This window comes from Sparus aurata, unplaced genomic scaffold (assembly GCF_900880675.1).
Source record: "Sparus aurata unplaced genomic scaffold, fSpaAur1.1, whole genome shotgun sequence".
NCBI classification, from domain to species: domain Eukaryota; kingdom Metazoa; phylum Chordata; class Actinopteri; order Spariformes; family Sparidae; genus Sparus; species Sparus aurata.
In genome coordinates, this window is record NW_022045110.1 from 89,575 (window position 1) to 114,653 (window position 25,079).

The window sequence follows — 25,079 nt, forward strand, 5'->3', positions numbered from 1 at the left end:
CGTTTCTATTTCCTCCCAGGAGAAGCAGCGGCGGGCGGGCGGGCGGGCAGGTACCTGGTGGCTGTACAGTAACACCTGCCATGTTTATTTCTGTCCACACCTCCCCGCTGACTCACCTGCTTTGAATACCGAGCACGCTGGAGAACATGCAACCGGAGAGCACGCAGAATGCAAACGAGGAGCAGCAGATGGAGGCGCGGGCGGAGCAGTCAGGTAGTTTATTACATGAAAAGTGCATCCAGAGGAAGGTCACATTTTAACACCAGCAGGTAAATAACGTCTGCTGTAGGACGGATGAGATCTTTTAATGCAGAAGAAGGAAAGAGAGATTTCCAGGACTTGATTACGAGCATTTAGATGGATTTCTTTACAGTGTAATTCGTCCGTCGTTGCGTCTCTACGTGAGCGGACGCTGAGCTGCAACGCTGCAGAGCAAAAACACCCGAAAACAAGACGGGAAATCAAAGTGAATCTGCTGCTGAGACTCAGTAACAAGCAGAGCGAGTGCTGCTGCTGCTGCTGCTGCTGCTGCTGCCGCTGCTGCTGCTGCTGCTGCTGCCGCCGGGTTTGTTCTGGATTTGATTTGTGTTTCTTAAATAATTAACGTCTCTCCAGGCGGAGTAGGAGGCGATTTATCGTGTCCTTCCTCAAAAGGACTGTTGTGGGTTTTTGCAGTCTAGGAAAACACAAAGAGAGCCAGATGGTTCCTGTGGAGTTATCTGCTGCTCTGTGAATCGTCTCCTCAGGAATAAACCTGCAGAGAGGATGAAGATATAAAGACCAGATGACTTTTAGACCACACACAGCGTCATCCCTCGTTTTTTAACCTCGGCTGTGTTCACTGGAAACGTTTTGTCCAGAGAGGTGATGGGAGGTTGTCGGGTGGAGGATGTGCGGCGCTCTGGTTCAGGTCCAGGAATAGTTTGACACTTTTAGGTAATAAAGTTATTTGCTCTCTGGCTGAGAGTTCGATCCAGGAAGAGAAGATGCTTAAGGGCAAGAGAGCTGGAGAACACAGAGCCTGAAGAGAGGAGAGGATGACATAATCTAGTTTCTTTTCATTCCAGGATGTTTTGGAGTCAGTATGAAAGAAATACTTCATCTTTTTCACCAGATTTGTTTTCATATCTTCGTTCTGTGAGTAGTTTTTCTTTGCAGAATCACAACAGCCCGGCCTCCAGGATGTAATGTCCACAGATACGTCCAAGGTCGACATTTGTTCCAAACATTCACATTATATGATTATTAACAAAGAGAAGCCGACTGCAGTTTCAGTCGCAGCACTGGATATTTTGAAGGACACCTGCAGACGTTTCCAGAAGCTGTTGTGGCGACTGAAACCAGCTGTTTTAATCCCAATCATGACATGTTCTTACCCCAAACCAAGTGGTTGTTGTGGCTCAACCCAACCAGAGCATCAGCACAGCGATGTGACGACTGAGAAACAGAAAATTCTCACATTCATTCTGGTGATCAGGTCGCTTTTCTTTGCAGAGTCAAAAAGTTAAGCGCTCTTAATATCATCGTAACATCTGAAAAACAAATCAGAGAGAAGCTGAACTTTGTCTTATTGATCGGAGATGATGTTAGAGACGCAGAGGTCGCCATCGTTTCCCAGAATGCCCGGCGGTCAGAGGGAGAGAGGAGGAGAGGATGAAGATGCGAGCGGAGATAAAGAGTCTTCTTCAGCGGTGTTCAGACATTATCTCTGTTTACAGCGACCACACACAGACACACACACACACACACACACACACACACACACACACACACACACACACACAGCAGATGAACAGCAGTGATATCGGCAGGTCGAACACTTGAACTCGGTCCTGAGACGTTTCCTCTGCTCTCTGTAATGTGATCAGCTGTGAGCGGCCATCTTTGTTGTTATCCTCTCACAGAAGTGAGACTCTTTAAATAAACTCGTGCACGCGTCAGTTAATACAAATTAAATGTTTTCCTTTCATCCTCACGTCCTCCCGCTCTGCTGCTGCTTGTGTTAAACTCTGTCTCCTTGCTCTCCGTGACAGCCTGTTCACCCACTTGCAGCCGTAAAAAAAACTAATTCTAGATCAAATTATGCTGTTTCACTGTTTTACTCCTTCGCTCGTCGCTGGTTCTGCCCGTCGGAGCAGAAACGTCACCTCGTGTTTGAGGTGAAGCGTTTTGTTACCTGAGACGTGGCGATAACGCTGCTTTCATGACGGCAGACGGAGGTTTCACTTCCTCCCTGGAGGCGGAGAGAACTTCACAAAAAAAATGGACTAACAGGTTTCTCTTGTCACTTCCACCTCTGAGCTTCATGCGTCTGACATTGTGTGATATAAGCGAGGCGGCGTGGACTCCGGGGGCCGCAGGTAGGTCGACAGATTCAACCAGACAAGACAAAAAACAACAACTCGCTCCGTCGGCCCGGGGCACCAATCACAGCGCCGCGATCCTCTGGTGGCGGCTGTCCTTCCAGAGGCAAACGACACTCCTGAGTGCACACGGCGTGCACAGGGCGGCCATGTTGGAGTGGAGATATTGGTGTTTTCTGGGAGAAAAATCTGCTCCCTGAGGAGTTGAGCAGGTAAAGAGAGCTCAGACACATCTGAGGCCTCTCGGCGGTGGACGGTTCTGACTTTCACATCAAATCTGGATCATTTCTGATACTTTAAGGATGTGATGCGACCTGAAATACCAGGACGGTGTGCAGACTTCTGGTTCAGACAGTCGTCTTCCTCTCTGGATTAAATGCAATCCAGAAAAAAGGAAAAGGTTTTGCATGGACCACATGAATCACAGCCGGGAAGTGACGACACATTTTTATATTATTAGCAACTTACAACTTCTGACTGTGTCTCTGTGTTCCCTCCGTGTTATTCACCTTCCGGCTGGTTGCTTTATTCACATGTTCTGATGAATTATCTGCAGCTTTTTTGTTCCAAACGGAGCTTCAGGTCAGGTGACGTGATCCAGTTTCCAGTGCTGATGTGTCCCGAACTAAAGAAAGCCTTCATACAGTCTGAATGTGAGCTGAGAGTCGCAGCCTGCAGTCGCTGTTTGAGCCGTTTAGCAGAGACGCTTTGTTAAAGCGGAGCCGCCGGCTGTTTGTTAAACGCTCCTTCAGATTAAAGCTCCGAGCCGACGCAGGAGATGTTTACTCTGCTTCCGTTCTGACTGTTTCTTCTCCTCCGTCACTGTTTCTGACCTGTAACATGCAGCCGGTGGCTTCATCGGGCTTTCAGGTCGCACAGAAAAACAAAGTTTCATCCACTAAATTCAGGTTTTTCCTCCGAAATGAGACGTCTGCCTTTTCAAATAACTTCTGACACCTTCACTTATTAAATGACACCCGCCCCAAATTTTGAAAAATGAACCTGGAGCTAATTTTTAGAAGATTAACGTTGGAGCCATCCTGCGGTGACAAACTGCCTTTTGCTTCTATGTAGTTTGAGATATTTATTGATGAAGTTGAGCTAATGAATCCTTCAGAGTGACGGATGGCTCAGGTTGAAACCAGTCTGTCGGTTTCCAGCTGCAGCTGAAGGACGCGACGCTGCTGAAATGTTAAAATCCTTCACTACAATATTTATGCTCTGCACTTGATTTTTAATCCTGCCGGAGGAGGAAGTGTCTGATGAAGATTTATCTCAAGCCTCTTTTCATTTTCAACGCCATAATTCTCCACTTTGCATCGGTGCAGTGGGTGGACACAATAACACGAACACCCGCACAGTGTGACGCAATCCTCGCAGCTTCAGGCGTGCGCGTGCCGCTTCACCTGTGGCCACACCCATCAGTGATGTCACAAACCTGTCCGTCACTGCAGCTGGCTGAGAAATGAACCACCAGAGAGATATTTGATGCACCGATGAGATGAAAGAGCTCGAACCAGACGTCGACAGAAAAGAGACAAAAGGTTCAGTCACTGCAAAAAAGTTGTACAAGGCAACTGTCACTAAAACTCTGTAATAAATATAAAGTATCTGTTGTAGATCCATTTTGAAATATGTATTTTTTCAAAAATGCAGTAAATGATACAAAAACAGTTTTAGATCAGAAAAGCTGAAGAGTCTGATTTAATCTCAGTGATTTACCAGAAGACCCTGAAACTTTGCCTCAGAGGATAAATCATCGTCAGATTACCGCTGACGGGTTCAGAGACCTCAGGGTCACTGCTGGCTGTCGAGTTTAAGACTTACAGTCCTTCAGTCTTTACTTCTCAGTTCTGTTCTGCTCTCAGCTCATCTGAACACTAATTATCTTTCCACAGGAAGTTATTGACCCGTGTGGCGGCGGCGCGGCCGGAGACCTGCAACATAAATGCAGAGCTGCTCTAATTACAGTCTGATCTGATCTGGGTTGTTTCTCAGCGTGACAGCGATGAGTCTGCTCGTTAAACGTATGTGATTGATAATTAGCGCTGAGTCATTGTTGTTGTGTGATTTGATTGCTGCTCGTGTGAAGTGTTGGTCGTGATTGCAATTTTTGGAGGGTTTGTTCTCACGGTGAGGACGAGGAGCTGGAAGTTGTCTGAGGACACAGATTTCTCGTTTTCATATAGTCGCATCAGTTTTATTTATTTATTATTTATTCACAACAGAAGTTCTAGAACAGAACTTGATTCATCGGCTCGTACAAGTTTTTTGTTCGTTGGTTTCAAAATTTGTTCGGTGTTAAAGAGAAAAATAAAGAGAAATTGTGGCATCACGTTGTGTCTGGTTCAAACATAATCTCAAGACTAGAGATTATGTTTGCACCAGCAAGTCCCAAAAGACCATCAAGTCCCATCAAGACCAGTAAGTCCCAAAAGAGTACCAAATCAAGAACAACAAGCCCAAGTCAAGACCATCAAGTCCCATCAAGAGCAGTAAGTCCCAAAAGAGTACCAAATCAAGACCAACAAGCCCAAGTCAAGACCATCAAGTCCCATCAAGACCAGTAAGTCCGAAAAGAGTACCAAGTGAAGACCATCAAGTCCCATCAAGACCAGTAAGTCCCAAAAGAGTACAGAGTCAAGACCATCAAGTCCCATCAAGACCAGTAAGTCCCAAAAGAGTACCGAGTCAAGACCATCAAGTCCTGTCAAGGCCAGTAAGTCCCAAGGAGTACCAAGTCAAGACAACAAGTACCAAGTCAAGAACATCAAGTCCCCATCAAGACCATCAAGTCCCCATCAGGACCAACAAGTCCCCATCAAGACCAACAAGTCCCAAGTCCAGAAGAACAAGTCCCATCAAGATCAGTCAGTCCCAAAAGAGTACCAAGTCAAGACCATCACGTCCTGTCAAGACCAGTAAGTCCCAAAAGAGTACCGAGTCAAGACCAACAAGTCCCCATCAAGACCATCAAGTCCCATCACGGCCAGTAAGTCCCAAGGAGTACCAAGTCAAGACCAACAAGTCCCCATCAAGACCACCAAGTCCCATCAAGACCAGTAAGTCCAAAAAGAGTACCAAGTCAAGTCCAACAAGTCCCATCAAGACCAGTAAATCCCAAAAGAGTACCAAGTCAAGACCAACAAGTTGCAAGTCAAGTCAACCTAACCAGTCCCCAATGAAGTTCTAATTCAAGATTAACAAGTCCCAAGTCATTACCAACATATACCAATCAAGTTCCAACAAGTTCTGCATCAAGATGATCAAGTCCAAAGTCAAGTCCCAAATTAAAACCATAGATTCACTCACATATGCAGAGAAAGGAATATTAGGGGAATGTTACTCTAATGACAGTATTTATTTCCAATAACCAATCAAACCAATAAATCAAACCACACCTTAAATCACCGTCCACGTGTCTCCTGATGACGACTGATGATGTGTGGGATCAGGATCTGAACCTATAACTCTGTTTTTCTTTCCCATGATGCATCACGTGGCTATTTAGAGGCTCAGAGACTCCGTGTTGATGATGATCAGTTAGTGGAAATGTGGTCTCGTCCACATAAAATATAAGAACAGTGAGAGACGTGCGGAGGTGTTTTCATCTTCTACACCTGCAGGCATCTTGTGTGTCTGATGTTTGGTAACCTGCCACAGCAGCAGGTGAATCTGCTCAACAGTATTCACCACTGAACATCTTGTACCTGCATTTCCCCACCGTGACCTGAGCCCTTGAATAATAATAAAAAACACTTTATGCCGTCTCCCCTTTTTTTACTTTCTCTGCCACTGAATCATGAAACCTTGTAAATTCGGTTTGAGTGTGTTGGAGTGGAACTAAATCAGATTTTCCACCACCTGAAGAGAGAAATGCAGCTGAAAGGAAACATTCATGCACCTGGACACAGTCGAAAAAAAGGGATTTTTGGCTGAATTCAAACACAAGCACACACACACATATGCACGCACGCACACACACACACACACACACACACACACACACTCTTTCTCTGTCTTTTTCCTTTAACAAGAGATTTTTTCCAACAATCTCTGACTTTACAAAAATGTTGAAGGTTTTCTTTTACAGAATCCTCCTGTCAAGTTTCCATACAGAACTCCCTTAAGAAAAACATAGATTTAAGAACAGTTACCACTGATGTTGTTATAAATGAATAAGAAATAAATTATATGATCCCTCCACTGTTATAAATAAGTCAGATTTGATTAAAACTGCTGTTCAACATATTCTTTATGTCTTTCATAAGAAAGTGTTTTATCAGATTTTAATAAATGTATGTCGTCCATGATGCGTTTGAAATGAACCGACCAGAACCAATTTCAGTATTGTTCCTCAATGCAGCCGTCAGAACTGAATGAATCTTTACAGGAACACCAGATGTGGATCAATCCGCCACTAAAAATAGTTCTTGACAAATGCACAATGTTCTCCTACAGTGAGGAACTTGTTTTGTTGATTTAAAAAATCTTTTGTGTGTGTGTGTGTGTGTGTGTGTGTGTGTGTGTGTGTGGATCAATCAGCTGGTATGAATGGAGCCAGAGGTGGGCCATTACACATGGCCAGGCGACCCGGTTGCCATGGCAGCCTGCATATAAGTGCCGACAGTTTTGCCGAAGCCCCCGCGTGATAAAAGCACCGGGGATTTGAAGTCGGGGCCATCGGGGCCGAGAGAGGAACATGAAACGAAGCCTTATCTGCTGCGAGGAGAGAGCTGAACTCTCCTTCCAATGTTAAGTCTCAGCTCTCATTGGAGTTAATCTTCCTCTGCGGGCCCGATGAGGACAGGAAGTGAGAGGTGCTGATAGCAGAGCGGCGCCCGGGCCTGGCTGAGAAACGTGAGGGGAAGCCACGGAGACACTCTGTGACTCCTGATCCTGTTTCTGCAGAGTTTATTTGAGCCTACAAATGATCCAAACTGGGACGGAAACAGAACGAGGAGCGAAGGAGAAGAAATGGAAACGCAGAGCGGCGGAGACAAAGGGAAACCTCGAGGGGCTCGTAAAACGGCAAACAAAGCAAAGAGATAGTGCGAGAGGAAGCAAGATGGCAAACAGAGACGGCGGTGGGAGGTGAAACAAAACGGCGAGGAAACTCAGAAGGAGAGCGACAAACACAAGAAGACGGGGAGTAACGAGCGCTTTAAATAGAGGACGAGTGTTTTTATCTGCTAACATGCTCTAACAGGAGAAACACAGAGGAGCTGTTTGTAGTCACTGACACAGAGAGGATTCTGGGTAAATACTGTATGACAGTGTCGCTGCAGGTGAAGAGCCTCGTTTATTCTTCTAATGAGGTTAACAGAGAACTCAACAAAGTCTCTAATCCCTGAGACCATCAATACAAGTCAAGTCCCAACAAGTCCCATCAAGACTAGTAAGTCCTAATGAGTACCAAGTCCAGAACAATAAGCCCCCATCAAGACCTTCAAGTCACAAGTCAAGACCAACAAGTCCCCATTAAGACCAACAAGTTACAAGTCAAGTACAAAAGACAAATGAGTCCCATCAAGACCAGTAAGTCCTTAACAAGTACCAAGTCAAGACCAACAAGTCCCTATTAAGACGTCCCCATCAAGACCAACAAGTTACAAGTCAAGTACAAAAGACCAACACGTCCCAACAAATCCCATCAAGACCAGTAAGTATCAAAAGAGTACCAAGTCCAGAACAATAAGCCCCCATCAAGACCTTCAAGTCACAAGTCAAGACCAACAAGTCCCCATTAAGACCAACAAGTTACAAGTCAAGTACAAAATACCAACAAGTCCCATCAAGACTAGTAAGTCCTAATGAGTACCAAGTCCAGAACAACAAGTCCCCATTAAGACCAACAAGTTACAAGTCAAGTACAAAATACCAACAAGTCCCATCAAGACTAGTAAGTCCTAATGAGTACCAAGTCCAGAACAACAAGTCCCCATTAAGACCAACAAGTAACAAGTCAAGTACAAAAGACCAACACGTCCCAACAAATCCCATCAAGATCAGTAAGTCTCAAAAGAGTACCAAGTCCAGACCAACGAGTCCAGACCAACGAGTCCAGACCAATGAGTCCAGACCAATGAGTCAACACGTCGCTGCTGTCCACTGACTCGACTGTCATCAGTTTGTAGCTTAAAGCAGAAGGTTTGTTTATGACAAGATTTAAAAAAAACACTTCTGAGGCACAATGATGCAGGAGACAAACACAAGACTTAATCCACAAAAAGAAAACTGGTCCCAAAGCCCCTGAAATATTAGAATTACTGTCTCCTTTAATGTTAGACAATTAAAAAGCCTCCTGGATACACAACAAGTGGTCACTGCGTTTCCATCTGTTTTGCTCCTTATTCTAATTATTTAATCTCACAGAGTGCAGAGTGGAGACAAGTCAGGGGAGTTATTACAGAAGTTAGTACAGAAGTTACTATAAAACATGCTGTGGGGACAAAACTAAACATAACCATGAGTCTTTATGACTGTTTTATGACTTGTGGCTGGGAAAAGACTTCTGCTCTGTCTGCCAGGTTTGTTTTCTGGAGCATTATTATTCAAATGATTGGGAATGTATGCAGTGTTTCTGCATTTCGACTCAAACAGAGACCTAAAGTTTTCAGTATCAGCCACACCAGCTGTTACACCAGACAGACAGACACTGTAGGATTTGAACCCACGTCACGGTGACGGTACTCACCCATCCGGAGGGCAGAGAGGGTGTTGGCCTGGCTGAAGGAGAGCGGTGCCATGGTCAGCAGCAGGACGACGACGTAAATCGACAGCAGCAGTGCTGGCAGAGCCGGCATCTTCCACTGCTCCTCATGGAGAATGGTCTGCTGGCTGCCTGTACCGCCACCTGCAGGACAGGAGGACTCATTACTGCTCCATCCACAACACAACACATCACATCAGCTCCCACATGTCACATATCCAGCCTTTATTTTATTGGACAGACATCCTCGTTTACAGGCTCGTTCATTACCTGCTAAAACTGATCAGACGTGCAGATGTCACTGCTGACAGTCAACATGCAGCTGTGAAGCCGCTGCTCTATAAATGCACAACTAACAGCAAACATCTGGCACATCACAGTCACTCTCTTTATGAGCTCCAGGACATGTCAGGGTGGTTATCAGAGGAGGGAGAGGACAGAGACAGAACATCTACATTCAGCAGGATAGAATTTAATTCTATATATCATTTGTTTTTGGCTTTTATTTGAAAGAAGTAAGAGGAAATGGAGTGAAAGAAAGAAGAGGAAGACATTCAACAAAGAGCTACAGGTCAGGATTGAACCCTGATATGCGAGGAAAGAGCCTCTGTAAATTGCTGACCAACTGAGGAACATTAGATTTTATAATTATCATCATTGGCCTTTATTGTGGCTTCATCTGAAGACTGACAGTTAACAGGATGAAGGGAAGACAAGCAGCAAAGAGCTTCAAGATGGCTTTCAAACCCAGACCAGTCTAGTGAGGACACAGCCTCTGTACATGAGACCAACTGAGCTGTCCGGGCACCTAACAAAATTAGATTTCTCCTTTTCTTTGTTTGTGGCCTTATTCGTGGCATTATTAGAAAGTATAGCTGAAGATTTAAAAGTAAACCATGCGAATAGCATAGGGCTATAAGTTAGATAGGTGAGGACACAGCCTCTGTACACAACTGGGCTACTAGGACAGCCTACAACACTAGATACTTTATTTGAAAGCACACCTGAAGAGTGACAGTAAAGTGGATAACATGCAGCAAAGTCTACAGGTTAGAATCGAACCCGGGACCAGTGTGGCGAGGACACAGCTTCTGTACGTACATGGGCCACACGCTCAGAAAACTGGACATTAGATCTCTTAAATCATTTCTTTGGTCCTGTCTCATGACTTCATCTGAAGAGCGACAGGAAACGGGATGAGAGAGAGCAACAAAGGGCTTCAAGTCGAGGACACAGCCTCTGCACAGACTCGAAAAATGTGTATGTATTTTTATGTAACTAAGATAAATGTCACTTTTTCTTTTCTTCTTTATTGTCTACCCCCGTTTAACCTTCTGTAAATCTAAAAAACGACAAAATCTTTATCATCTTGTTATTTTCGTAAAAACGACTTTTAAGCTACAGGCTGTTTTTGTATTTATATGTATATTCAAACTGTGCTTCTGTTAAATTCAGCTGTGGATGTAGTCTGAGAGAAAGAGACAAAGACAGAGAGAGCCAACATGAGCTGGAGAAGAGAGGAGAAGAAAGAGATGAGATGTGAGAACGAGACGGAGAAAGAAAACTGTGAGAAGAGACGGAGACGGGAAGGAGTAAAAAAAGCAACGACAAGAGACGGATGGGCTGACGGAGGGCTGACGGAGGGGCTGACGGAGGGCTGAGAGGAAGCCTGAAAGAAAACATTAGAGAACAAAAGTGTGTGAGGTCACATGTTGCAGAGAGAGAGAGATTTAAAATGGCTGAGCGAGGGAGCATGACGAAACGAGTCCAAATCTTCAGAGTAGATCAGAGCAGCTAAAGCCAGATTTTTTCATTAGTACATGTGAGCGTGTGTGTGTGTGTGTATTTTGCATGTTTGCACTCAACAACACACAGCGAGCCCCGACAAACATCTCCCACCGCTCCCTCGCATCTTGCAGCCGCCTCATCGCTTCATCTCTGCGTGGACAGTCGTGTTCCTCCAACCTCCAACTACACGCTCCTGATTTGTTTAACCCGCCTCACGCTAAATGTTTATCGCCGCCCTGCCAATGAGGCATCCCACATGAATTTAAATGAGATTCCAGAATGGAATTTAAATTGGCTCTAGTTGTTTGGGACGAGCTCGGTGGCAGAGAGCGAGACGCAAACCGCCGAGAGATGAAGAGTGGAAGATAAAAGCCAGCGAAGGAGGAGGAGGAGGAGGAGGAGGAGGAGGAGGACAGAGAGTGTCTCTGTTATAAGTAAAACAGATGGTGAGGATAATGAAGAACATTTTGTAAGATAGATGACTGATAGGTCTAATACATAGTGATTATTATCTGCCACCATGACGAGTGTTTTGTCTTCCCGGAGGACGAACGTGAGAGCTGATTGTTGGTAAATGGAAGTCTTAATCACAAGGAAGAGGGCACAGATGATTACATCAGCTCTTTGTCTCCTTCCAAGTTGTAACTTAAACAAACATTTCACCCTTGAATGAGCATTTCAGTCATCATCTCCCCTCCGTGATGATACAAAGTCATCCTCTCCTCCTCCTAATGATATAAAGTCATCCTTTCCTCCTCCTGATGATATAAAGTCAGGAAAAGCGTTCAAGTCCACAGAACAGTTCTGGAGCTTCACAGTAAAACAGAGTTGCAGCATTATGCTTAAATAAAAAAACCCTAAAAACTCCTTTAAAACTTTGCAGAATTATCTGTTAGCACTTCCTGTTAGCAGTGAGTGTGGATGTTTAGACAACTATCACTGGATCACTGTGATACTGAAGAAAACTTAAAAACATGATGTTTCTAAGACAAGTTCTGCACATGTGAGGAGAGACTGTTTCAAGGATTTCAAAGTGGATTCTTGGAGTCCTCCTCTCCTCCTCCTGATGATATAAAGTCAGATGAAGTGTCATAGTTCACAAAACATTTCTGGAGCTTCACAGTAAAACACAGCTGCAAAATGTCTCCATACATTTCATCATACATTCCAAGAAGCTCTGAGATCCCAAACTGATGTCAACAGACGTTATTTACAGCCTCACTGTTTGGTCGAGCTCGTTCAACTACTTCAGAGACGATTTCAGCTTTGAAAAGGTGTAATAATGTCTTTCAATTAAATTTTCAATTTAGGATCTCAGGGCTCTTGAAGACGAGCTGTATGTATTTTTCTGTACGTTTTAAATCAAGTCTCCAGCTGCTTCAGTTGTTTAGCAGAACGCTGCGACTCTGTTTCACTGTGAAGCTCCAGAAATGTTTTCCGTGCTGGTAACCAAAGAAAACCCTGATTCTAAATGTCTGTTTGTGCGTCAGCAGCTTCTAACTGAATCTCTTTAGTTTCTCTGTGTCATTGGGTTCACTTGCTGGTGAAAACAGCAATTGCTGTTTTGTAATAAAAGCTTTTAAATGTCAAAATAATGTGGTTCTTTCATCAGGAAACATCTGCAGGAAATGAATCGTACAATTGTTCTCAGCAATTATTGGATAACACTGCAGGAGGAGTATTTACAGCTGCTGCTGGTCGCAGCCACAGATCAGCCTGCTGCCTTTAAATGTCATCGACTCAAGACAAGTGTGTCTTTACTGAAGACACACATCTCTGATGTGTTGAGTCAAACAGAGAGAAGCCAAGCCAGCACATGTACTAAAAAGCCCAGTACGAGGCTTATGTCTAAAAGAGCTCCAGTGATAAATGCAGCCTAGACAAAAAGATAGAAAGTATTCAGCTTCATTCTCAGTCCACCGAGTGCAAACTGGCAGAACTGCACAACAGAAATGTCCTTGGAGCAGTAAAACCTGCAAACCAACCAACAACAGCAGCACCAGAGCGAAAAGAAAGAGATGGAAAAGAAGACATCAAGAGAGCAGGACGAGCAGAAGAGAGAGGCTGATAACGAGGGTGAAACAGAGACGTCGACAGGCAGAACAGCTCGACGACGAGCGGAGGAACAAAGAATATGAAGGCAACGACGTGAGTGACAGAAAACTGGGCAGAAAGAGACGTGATGGTGAGCCCAGACAGGAAATGAGAAACGGCTGCAGGCAGAAATAAACAAATGATGATAACAATTAATTAGGGTCTTTCCTGCAGGAAGTGCGATCATGTCAGCTAGCAAACAGAGCCGGCGGGACCCCGCTGATACCCACCGCCACCGCTGCTCACGGCAGAGGCAGCAGCAGCAGCAGCTCGGGGCTAATCACAGCCTCAACTCTATTAACTGCCTTCAATCCCATCTCATTTTACATTGCAGGCATTTAGCTGACACTCATTCGCTGCGACTTACAGCGAGTGCAGCAGAGCAGGCGGCTTAAACGTCCCGGTTCATCAGCTTTACGAGGGAAGACGGAGAGGGTCGCGCTGGGGGGGCGCATGGCAGACCAAACAAACACTCCTGAGGACACGAGAGATTTAGAGGCAGTGAAGAGGAGACATCTGAGAGGACAGTTGTGGGCTTTATGGATCGAGTTCTCCAGAGACAGAGTGTCTGGGAATTTGATAAAGTCTCAGGTGAAGGTAAAGTTTACCAACGTTACAACAAACCCATCGAGGTTGTCTTGTGTTTGTGTCCTCCTGCTGGTCTTTGCTCAGAGATGTACTGTATCAGTGTCCATCTTCGGGAGTAAAGCTGCTGTCAACTAAAGTACAGATTTCATGCAATCTGCTGTGCTTTCTGGGCGGCAGAGACTTTCCCTCCCCTCGGCTGCTGTGACCCCCGAGAGCTGACGGACGGATTAGCAGAGTTAAAACACTTGTAGCTGTCAAGTTCTGGATTTGTTCACATGTTGAAGTTTTTCATGGCGCTGGAGAGAAAGAGTTTGGAGAGAAGTGTGTTTTTTTTCCCGCCTGTCCAGAACAGGAGTAGAGAATGGATTAACTAAATGCCCCGAAGACGTCTTTTCAATGTCGACAAAGACGTGAAGAGACGGAATAAAAGGTTTTTGCAACGTGTTTTTCAGACGTGTTTTCAGTGATCATCCTCGCAGGATGTGCTTTCAACTCTTCAATTTGAGACGTCCGACAGAAAACCTCTGACTGTTTGTCTGACAGACTTCTTGATTTTACTCCATGATGGATTTGAAGCTCCAGCACCACCTTAATGGAGCTCACACCCCAAACCTGAACATGGAGTTCAACAGAGCTGATAGATCGCTCGCCTGTATTGTATTGTATTGTATATGGTTTATTTGATAAGGACAGATACAGATCATGTGGGTTGTACAACAATCCAACAGAAAGCATCATAGCATTTATAGCCTTAGCTGTAACGAGGTTCAGTTTCCACCCGGTAGCTTTTTCTCCACATCTTAAAAACTTTAGCTTTGTACCACAGTGAAGATACAAACCCTTGTTTATGTGTGATTAGACAGCAACAGTTGACTTTCAGATTAAATACATAATTCATGGAGTGTCGCGGTCCCAACACGACGCTGCTGGTTTTAAAGAAATGGTGGTAAAGTGTTTAAATAATGAAAAGAGTGCTGTATATCTGGGACATCATGTTGATTCATCTGTCCTCCAGCCGCAGCCTCACAATGCTCTACATAAACATCACACACTCAACAAGAACCCTGAAGATGAAGCTTTAGAGGTTCAGCTCTGCAGCATTTCAGCCTGAAATGAAGCCGCTTCGGTCAATACGAACACATCTTTCACCACGAAAGGTTAGAAAACACGCCTTTTAATCTTCAAATACCCCGAACGATCCCTCCCGTCGCCGTCGGTCTGCAGCTTCACCATCACAGCTCTGCTTTAAAGGTTATACCGTGATTTGACCACGCTGCTTCATGTCTGACCTGCAATCACACAAAAAGCGTGAACATCTGAGCTCACTGTGAGCTCCTCTGATGTGACGGATGATATCTCCTCCACCTCCTTTCAGATGCGGTGAAAGAGGGAAAAAAGGCTTCAACCCGACAAAAGCGGCGCGCTCTGGATAAAGCACTTTGTCTGTCGGGTAATGGCCCTTAATGCTCACCTAAATATAGGATATTAGCTTTCTCTCCCTTCAGGGGATAAGAAGATTTTGTTTTGCAGCAGCGGCATCATGAAGCGCAGAGCGTTGCTGACTCAAACCACTGTAATGACATGGTAATCCTCTCATTTAGCCGCTGACACACGACGCATTTCTGCCTCCGAGAACAGCAGGGAGGCAGTAGGGAGGGAGGACGGTTCGATTCCTCCACAGAACGTCTGTCTGCTGAGGGAAATATAAAGTAAAATAAAATAAGAAGCGGCGCCCTGCGGTACAGACAACGTCAGGAAACGGCACAGCGCAAAATAAGAGTGACAGAGTAAAGAAAATGGATTTCACAGAACGGAAACATTTGTTTTTATTTTTTAAATCCAGACGGTTCAGAGTCTGCAGAAGAGTTCGACTCAACGTGCTTTTATTTCATTTTTTATGAAGCGCGTCGGTTCAGTCACCTACAAGTAACAAGTAACGGAGTCTTTTATGTGACAAATAGATCTTAAGAGGTTTATAAAAGAGGAAGGAGAGGAAGAAACAGACGATAGAAACAAGAAGCGTTCAAAGAGTTTTTCCACCGAGGCAGCAATTACTTTTACAGTTTTCACAAGAAATGTTTTAATGCTCAGGTATGTGAAAAAAAAACATGAAAAAAGTCAAAATGTTCAACTTCTCAGTGTTTTCTTGGCCTGAGGCTGAAACTTCCACCAGCTCAGATGAAATACGTGTTGCTGTTTTCTGTTCTGACGTCTGCTGCTAACCGAACATTAATAACGACACTCGACCTGATCCGACTCTCAACATGTCGTATCCAGACGCCCTGTTACCTGGAACATCATGTAGCCTCACAGGCTCCAAGTTCAAATCAGATAAACAACATCACTGTGAATAAACACTTAACATGTGTTTTTCTGAGGAAATATTCAGTCACCTGGGAAAACAAAACAATCATGTGACCCCAAGCTTCCCCAGCCCGGAGCATAGACTCATTATTGTTCAATATTTCCTTATTAACTCAAACTGTGTGTTTTTTTAAAATAGTCAAAAACAAGAGCTGAGGGGAAAAAACTGCTTATTTAATGAAAAAAAAAAACAGAAAACTATGTAAACAAGCATCATTTCCCAGTTTAGGGCTTTAAAAACTGTAATAAAATATATATTACTGGATTTGAAATCTCATTGGCTACATGATGTGTCAATCATCCAGGGCTGGGTTGTGATTGGCTCAGGAGAGAAGAGAAAGAAGAGAGAGTGGATCTCTCACTGGTTGTTGTCGGCTCTAGGGCAGGCACAGAAGCACTAAAAAAGTAATGTTTGTGTCTTTATTTTGAAAAGTCGAACTAGAAGTTGCACATGATTGATCACATGATTGATCACATGATTGATCACACAGCCTTGTACTGCAACTACAGAGATCTATAGAGCATCTTGGAATAAACAAAAGTGACTTGAAGCATGAGAAATAATGTGTTAATTAATGAACATTAAAATAAAACTACACTGATGTAGATTAAAGTCTTTCAGAAGTCTGAACTTCCTGCACGACGTCACAACGCTCACCGCTCACATCGACCACCTTCGCACGACTTTGTTATCCATTATAAGAACACGACACTTCCCTCGCTGCACAAAATGACCTTTTCAACATTGAAAATTATTTATACGAGGAGGTTGCACCATGAAATCCTTCCCGCCTGCACGCAGACGTTACATCACTGGACAGACACCGATCCTCAGTCCACCTTGTTCTGAGGAACTTTCCCTCAGACTCACCAAAAAACTCTTTTTAATATTTTAATATCTTTGCAAACTGAACTTCTGCTGCTTTCAGATGTCAAGGGAAACGCGTGAAGCCCCGTCTGTTTTACCGTCCTCAGTTACCGCTGCAGTAATCTCTGCCGTGACACATTTTATCCTCCACGAGTCCTTGATTCAACTGCTCGTCGCAGGAGAGACAGAAAATCAATGTTGTGGCTCGTGAACCTCGGAGGGAAAAAATGTTACTTCTGATTCTTATATCACAATTTATAAAGATCCTGATGTCGCACAAACGTTCAGTGATGTTGTTCTGGAGCGTCTCATTTCCAGGACGCAAAAAATGAATTGAAATTCTGAATGTGCACAGCGGTTCATGCTGCACACGTCCTGTAATTGTGTTGAGGATTGTGTGAGCGTGTCCTCACCAGTGTCAGCAGCAGCAGCGTATTCACTCAACCTTCACAATTAATTCAATCCTGAACTACGAGCCAAACCGACGCACAATGAACATATGTAATTAGTCATTTAGACCCAGGTTTGTGTTAAATTACCTTAACATGCCTCCATATGGTCACAGTTCATTCACACTTGTGAATTAAACAGGACTGAATAGAGAACTGGCTGTGTGTGAGGTTGTGTGCAAATGATCTGAGTCATCGCAGGCTGAGTTCATCGACGTCTGTACAGCTGAAGACAGACAGTGCTGCAGCGACAGACGAAGGTGAAGAACAGACGGAGGCTGATGGAGGAAGAACACCGACGAGTCCAGCTTCCCGCCGTGTGACGACATTCATCCCTTCTCTGGGAGAAGCAGAAAACATTATCTAAAGCTCGCTGCTCAGCGGCAGAAAGAAAAGCAGAGGAATCTGTCTTTGTGACACCGGGCGGCGAGACGTTTATCGACAAGCCGAAGAGTTTCACGGCACATTATTCATCAGATAATTTAGAAACAGCAGCTGGAGGTATCGACAGAGGAGACGGCCAGACGCCAGCAAAACAAGGCGTGAAGAACAGGGGAGGATTCTCAGAGACGTTGAACTTGAAACCTCAGCTGTTTCATCACGCTCGCCAGTTATTTTAAGTAATTGTTCCAGCTGACAGTCTGCGATGACCACGAACAATCAGCCGGACAAAAACACAGAGAGACAAAACTCTCCTCACACGGAGCAGGACACAGCAGATTTATATGTCCACTTCACCTGTCCAAATCAGAAAACAAACCAAACTTGATCTTGAGTTTGTTTCCCAGCAGACATTAAACTCTCAGTGCTTCAGTGTTTGACGAGTCTGCAGTGACGCTCAAAGATCAAGTTTCCTACAAACCTTTAAGTGAAACAACATGACGTTAATGTTTATTGGACCGTGTGGTGGAAAAAGAACAATGACATCATCAGTGTTACGTCTGGTTTCCTGTAAACATCTCCGTCGCTCTGCTGTTCTGTTGGCCAACGGTCCTGAAACCTCCCGGGAAAATGAAGCCAGGCTGGCAGCATGGCTTCATTTCAGATTAAATTAATCAGTTGTCCCGTAACAAACTTATATTTGTCTACAGGTGGATGTGAGTGAAGAGGCCCGAGGAGGGAGCTGTGATATTTCCTGTATTTCAAGACCAAATTTATATTTTCTAGGAACTAAAATACACTGAATCAATCGCGACAGCAGGTAGAGACGAAGGAAGTGTTGAGTTTGCATCAGCAGAAGAACTACAACGGGAGCAGATCAGATAACGTCTCATTAAAATAATATATATTTATTAGAAATAAAGATCCAAGCTCTTTAAAATGTACTCAAAACCTGTCAACAAACAGATGAGAGTCTGAACTCGGCAGGAGGAAACGCCGAGCTGTCAGTGTTTCCTGACTTCGTGTACGTTCTCAGTCGAGCTGCTGTTAAAATCTTTCCCCTCGTCCGACATCACATCCAGTAATCTGCAGTCGTCACGGCGACACAAAGACACCGAGGAGACACTGAAACCACTCTGCATCACTTAAAATGTCAAGTGGAATAAACCCGCTGACAGTTTCTCTCAGCGCAGCTCGAGCTGAGACTCAAACCCGACGGGACGCGGACCGAACGACCTCCAGCTGCCCTCGTGCAGCAGCGCCGTGTCCGGCCCACTCGTGTTAATACAGAGATGGATCCAGGAGTGTAAATCATGTCAGAGACGAGGCGTTGGTGTAAAACACTGTCAGGTAATTTCAGTAGAAGCAGGAGCGCAGTGTGAGGCAGAGGCATGGTGCTGTGATGGGTGATGGATGGGTGATGAAAGGATGGAGGGATGAGAGAAGAGGCGGAGGAGGTTCTGGATGATGACCGTTGGTTCTGACTTCTGAAGGTGGTCGATGTTGATGGAGACCAGCGCTGACAGATGTGTTCTGTGGTGTACTTTAACACGAACACTGAATAATGCTCGTCTTGTCCTCGCTGCCATTTTGTGTCTGAGTCTGAAACACTGATGGAGAAAGAATTTAGAGACGTGAGTGCACAATGTGGTGAAAATGGAAAATTAATTCTGGCTTTGCGTCTCGACTTGACAAAAACACTTCTGCTGCGAGCCTCGTGAGAACGACTCACACTCAAAATCTCCTTCAAAGATCGTAGAAAAAAACCTATAATCATTTTTAAATATTTGAAACGTTACTCGACGCTGGAGTGTGAGTGGCTCAGGAGCGAGGGGAGAATTCAATCACAACATTTGTTCTCACTACCAATTTAAAAACCTTCTGCCGTGTTCGTTTCTTCCAGATGATCCAGCCCGGAGGTGGAGTGGTGCAGCAGCAGCAGCAGCAGCAGCAGACGGGTGGAGGAAGAGATGGATGAACAGATGAGTGGAGGGCAGCTGCAGCAGTGTGAAGGTGACTGATTGACCCTCGGGTCTCCTCTGCACCCACCAGAGTCACCGCCGCCAGGGTGAAAGCTCCGGAGGCGAGCCAGCGAGGGAGACAACAAACTCCACTGTCAGCAATTATGGAGGAGGAGGAGGAGGAGGAGGAGGAGGGGGAGGATGGACCGAAGAGATACAGAGAGAGGGGGGATGAATTTACTGTCAATTAGAGAGGGAGAGATGTGTGGAGGTGTGGACGGATTTATATTATGAGAGGAGGAGGAGGAGGAGGAGGAGGAGGAGGAGAGGGAGGATGGAACGAGGGTAAATGAGAGAGGAAGGTCAGAGGAAATAAAAGAGGGGAAAATAAGCAAAGGAGGGAAAATGAAGGAATCAATGAAATGAGAATTTATTTCATTCTGTGCAACGTCGCAGCAGCGGAGAGCAGATAATATCACACCGACACTCGTCTGAGCAGAACGTTTAATAACGAGCGTGCCGAGCTTCAAAACCACCAAACTGTGGAACAACAGACAGAAACGTATTACAGGAGCGCTCTGGTTCTGGAGCTGGAGGTTCACGTTCTGACCCAACTCACAGATTTCATCAGAAAGTCACGATGGAAGTGATAACTGTGTGGATATTTATGCAGCATATATTTACAGGTAGGAACTGATGAGATAAACGACTTCCTGTTTGTGGCTCTCAGCTCAAAGCTCATTGGTTCCTGCTGAAGATGTAAAACTACCTTTAAGCTCCTGTAACAGTGGAACCCACAGTAACTGAGAGCTGTTGTTGGAGTACAGACATGATTTATAAGACTGAACTACTCCTGTCGTTCATCTAAAGGCGTCTGAACACAGTTAATTATTCATTATTCTCGATGGAATGTAGTTTTTAATGCAAAAATCAGCCTGCAAATCGCTGCAACTGCCCCCGTTAGACACATTATAAAGTCTTACATGGTCCAATTTAAAATGTAATAACAATATTACTGAGAATGACACTTAACACATGTTTTTTCGAATTAAATATTCAGGCTTCTGGTGAAATAATGTCATCTTGTGACCTCAGAATCCTGCTGCCTGAGAGCAACAGCAGCAAAAACTCATTAAAGTTGTTTGTGTGAATACAAAAAAAAGCATAAAATGTCATAAACTTACATTATTTTCAAGTTTGAACCATCTAAATCAAATATTCATAGATTTTGAATTCTCATTGGCTGCATGATGTGTCAGTCATTTAGAGGCTGGCGTGTGAGTGGCTCAGGGGAGAGGGGCGGGAACAAGGAGTCGGCGCCTTGACAATGAAATCACTCATTGGTTGTTGCAGGTGACAGGGCGGGCATGGACGCTTCTAACTGGTTAAATGAGGTGTCAATCAAAAGGTCAGAGGTCGGCAGCTGTCTTATTGAACTTTGTGTTTCAGTCAAATTACGTTTTTTGATACATAAAAGCATAATAAACATGTTTTTTGATACATAAACGTATAAAAAACACGTTTTCTCCTTTACACGAACAAACAGGAGGAAGCAGTGCATCCACTCGGGACTATTGTCAGCGGCGGATGAATCCACACTTGGTGCTGTAGCGAGTATTTGTGGCAGCAGGATGGTGTGTTAATACATCCGGCTGTGAGACACAAAGATGTCATTAGTGGAAGCGTTTACTGCTGTTTTTTGTGTTTTCATGAAATATGTTGTCAGTAACAGAGAAGTTAGAATCGTCCGGCGACAGCAGCTCAGTTTTGTCTTTTATGAATGGATTAAACTGTTACATCATTCAGTCCTGATCAGGAGAGAAGAAAAAAAAGTGTCAGACAAGCAGATCTGAGCTGCGAGGTTTCATTATGTGGAGAGCACACGGTCCAATGTCAGCGACTGACCTTCAGCAGACAATGTGAGGAGAGAGAGGAGGACGGGGGAGGACGGGGGAGACAATGGAGATAACAGAGAGGGCTGAAGTGAGAGACACAAAGAGACGCAGACGTGTGGACGGAGCGACGATCACAATAGTGACAATAGTCACAATATGACTTCATCTGCAGCTCAGAGCTGTGAACAAAGACGTCGTGATGCTCGTGTTGATGGAGAGACAGCGAGAACAGACATCATCACAGTTTAGAGGCGTCTGATTGGCCGATATGGATAAATAAACAAAGACATTTCAATATTAATATTTGAGTTTTGCAGCCGTGTGGTCGTATTCCTGTCTGGCTGCAAACTAACGAGGAGGAGGAGGAGGAGGAGGAGGAGGAGGAGGAGGTGGTCATGAAGATTTGCTGTCTATGGTTCAATTCAGGAAAATCAGAAATTTCGAAATACTGATCCGAAATATCCGAACACGACCTGAGTTTACAGACGTTTGACAACAGCTCAGGTATCAGCTCCTGTAACCAAACACAACACCTGCAAATAAAAACACACTTCAGCACCGTCAGAACAGCGAGCGAGGCAGAGAGAGGCTCGCTGCGCCGGTCCGAAGTGCTTTCAGACGTCGTTCGGACTGAAACAGAGAAGCAGAGGTTCTGTTTTCACATTGACGTTCTGAAGCTTCTCGATTTGGAAATGTAATTTTGGATTACAGATTTTAATGCGACAGATTAATTTGAGTCTGAAATGAGAAGAACAGAAATGTGACGACAGTCAGAACAATGGGAGTTCTGAAGCTTCACAGAACTTTTCCTTTATTCTGGCAGACAACACAGTTAAAAGACGACAGCTGCTGTTTGAAATGTCACATCTCGGATCAGGACACGAGACGCCGGGTCGACCCAGAACACACTGAGAAGAGGACGACAGACCTCCCGTGTGTCCTGGTACCACCTCGGCAGTCAGAAGCAGGTGTGTTACCTGTCCTGTCTGCGGCCTCTGTCGCCTGAGCGCTGATATAAACGGGTCAGCGCCGTGGCCGGTTCTATTCCAGACCCGCTGCTGCATTCGCATGCTGACGGCGTCTTGGCAGATTCATTAGCTGTCTCATAAATATTGATTCACTGTCCATGAAGCATTTATAAATCTCTAAATAAATATTGGATTAATGTAAGGTTAGACAAGACACCACATCAGCATGAATCCTTCGCTCCGTCTCCTCCATCCTACTCCGTCTGCTCCATCCTGCTCCGTCTGCTCCACCCTTCTTCCACCTCCACCCTGCTCCGTCTGCTCCATCCTGCTCCGTCTGCTCCACCCTTCTTCCGTCTCCACCCTGCTCCTCCTCCACCCTACTCCTCCTCCACCATCCTGCTCCGTCTCCACCATCCTGCTTTGTCTCCTCCACCCTGCTCTGGCTCCTCCATCCTGCTCCGTCTCCACCCTGCTTCGTCTCCTCCACCCTGCTCAGTCTCCACCATCCTGCTCCGGCTCCTCCACCCTGCTCAGTCTCCACCATCCTGCTCAGTCTCCAACATCCTGCTCCGGCTCCTCCACCCTGCTCCCACCTCCACCCTGCTCCTCCTCCACCCTGCTCCGTCTCCACCATCCTGCTCAATCTCCATCATCCTGCTCCGTCTCCTCCACCCTGCTCTGGCTCCTCCACCCTGCTCCGTCTGCTCCATCCTGCTCAGTCTCCATCCCGCTCCGTCTGCTCCATCCTGCTCAGTCTCCACAATCCTACTCCATCTGCTCCATCCTGCTCCGTCTCCTCCATCCTGCTCCGTCTCCTCCACCCTGCTTCTACCTCCACCCTGCTCCGTCTCCACCCTGCTCCGTCTTCTCCACCCTGCTTCTCCTCCACCCTACTCCGCCTCCACCATCCTGCTCAGTCTCCAACATCCTGCTCCGGGTCCTCCACCCTGCTCCCACCTCCACCCTGCTCCTCCTCCATCCTGCTCTGTCTCCACCATCCTGCTCAATCTCCATCTTCCTGCTCCGTCTCCTCCAGCCTGCTCTGGCTCCTCCACCCTGCTCCCACCTCCACCCTGCTCCGTCTCCTCCACCGTGCTCCGTCTCCTCCACCCTGCTCCGTCTCCACTATCCTGCTCAGTCGCCACCCGCCTGTTTTTAACCCACATACGATGAGGTGATTGACAGCTGGCCTCTCTTTGCCCTGCGGCCCGTCTGACCTCCATCAGCCCGTCAGCGCCGGTCGTCAAAAGGCCAACGAGTGGAGCGGAGTGTTAATCAGGCCGGCGCTAAAATTAAAACCGGACCGGCTGACAGGATCGTCCCTGTCTCTCAGCACGGCCCCGAACCTTCAACTCCAGCACATCGGCGCCACTCTCCGTCACCGCCTCAGCTCCTGTTTGTTGTTTGTTCTCTCCCCGTCAGTCTGACCCGGCTCTCCGTTTGTCTATAAAACCTGCCGTCTGCTCGTGTTAACGCTGAAAGTTGCCTGAGGAGAACCTTCTTCCATGCTGAGCCCGGAGGACACGGCCTGAACTTTGAGGACTTTAGCGTGACGTCGCCTTCTCAGCCTCCATTCTGCTGTGAGGAAGCTGTGGTCCTCCTCCTCCTCCTCCTCCTCCTCCTCCTCCTGCGCTGCTTTGTTTCCGTGGCAACACATCCTTGACACTCGCTGTGTGGATGTGACTGCCGGCCGGCACCGAGGGGACGTGCCGGGCTTTCAGGAGCCGTGACTCACATTTCGAGCTGGATGCAAGGTTTCCCAGACTCCTCACTCTCCACACGATGCTCCCCTTATCCGGATTCTCTCTGCATGTTGTGTTTGGATTTGATTTAATGATGTCAACATGATGAGTCAACATGTGAGTGGCTCTGTGGGCTGATCCTCTGCTGCAGAGACACCGCGGAGGAAGCAGCGCGACGGAGATACGTGACGGGTCGTCGAGATACAGCTGCACAACGTCTGTTCTGTCCACCATATCACTTTCACTGCGAACAAAATCTCATGGCAGACATCCTGATACTGATGATAGTGAAGTACTGATTGACAGCTTCTTTACTCCTGTAAAAGTAGAAGTACTGATTGACAGCTTCTTTACTCCTGTAAAAGAAGAAGCACTGATTGACAGCTTCTTTACTCCTGTAAAAGTAGAAGCACTGATTGACAGCTTCTTTACTCCTGTAAAAGAAGAAGCACTGATTGACAGCTTCTTTACTCCTGTAAAAGTAGAAGCACTGATTGACAGCTTCTTTACTCCTGTAAAAGTAGAAGCACTGATTAACAGCTTCTTTACTCCAGTAAAAGAAATAGAGTACAGGCTCTGAAGGACATTTGTGGTCAAAGCTAACTGAAGCTCACGTCATATTAACAGAATTCAAAGACTATTAAAGTTAAAGGTAGAATCAGTAGGATTTGTCCCTGCTGTTCCTCGTGGTCCACCAAAGATGGTGGATGCACGAGCGCTACTTGTGTAAAGTTGTTAGCCTCACAGTGAAACGTCTGTCAGGTTCAGCGTTGGATGTTTAAGTTAAAGATGGGATAACCAGACAGGAGGTGGCTTTAAGAAGCCTCCTGCTGGATCACAGCTTCCTCCTCCGCTCTGCATTTCATTCTGTCTCGTTAACTCCACTGAAGGAGGAAGATGAAG

General features: G+C 45.6%; 1 long non-coding RNA gene across 1 annotated transcript in view; it reads right to left on the bottom strand.

Moving 5' to 3' along the window:
- Positions 1 to 9,066: 9,066 nt before the first annotated feature.
- LOC115577701 (uncharacterized) overlaps positions 9,067 to 25,079 on the bottom strand; it is a 107,478-nt gene continuing 91,465 nt past the window's right edge. The window contains exon 3 of the long non-coding RNA XR_003983248.1: positions 9,067 to 9,219. This is a non-coding gene — a long non-coding RNA (uncharacterized LOC115577701). The remainder of the gene's footprint in view (positions 9,220 to 25,079) is intronic.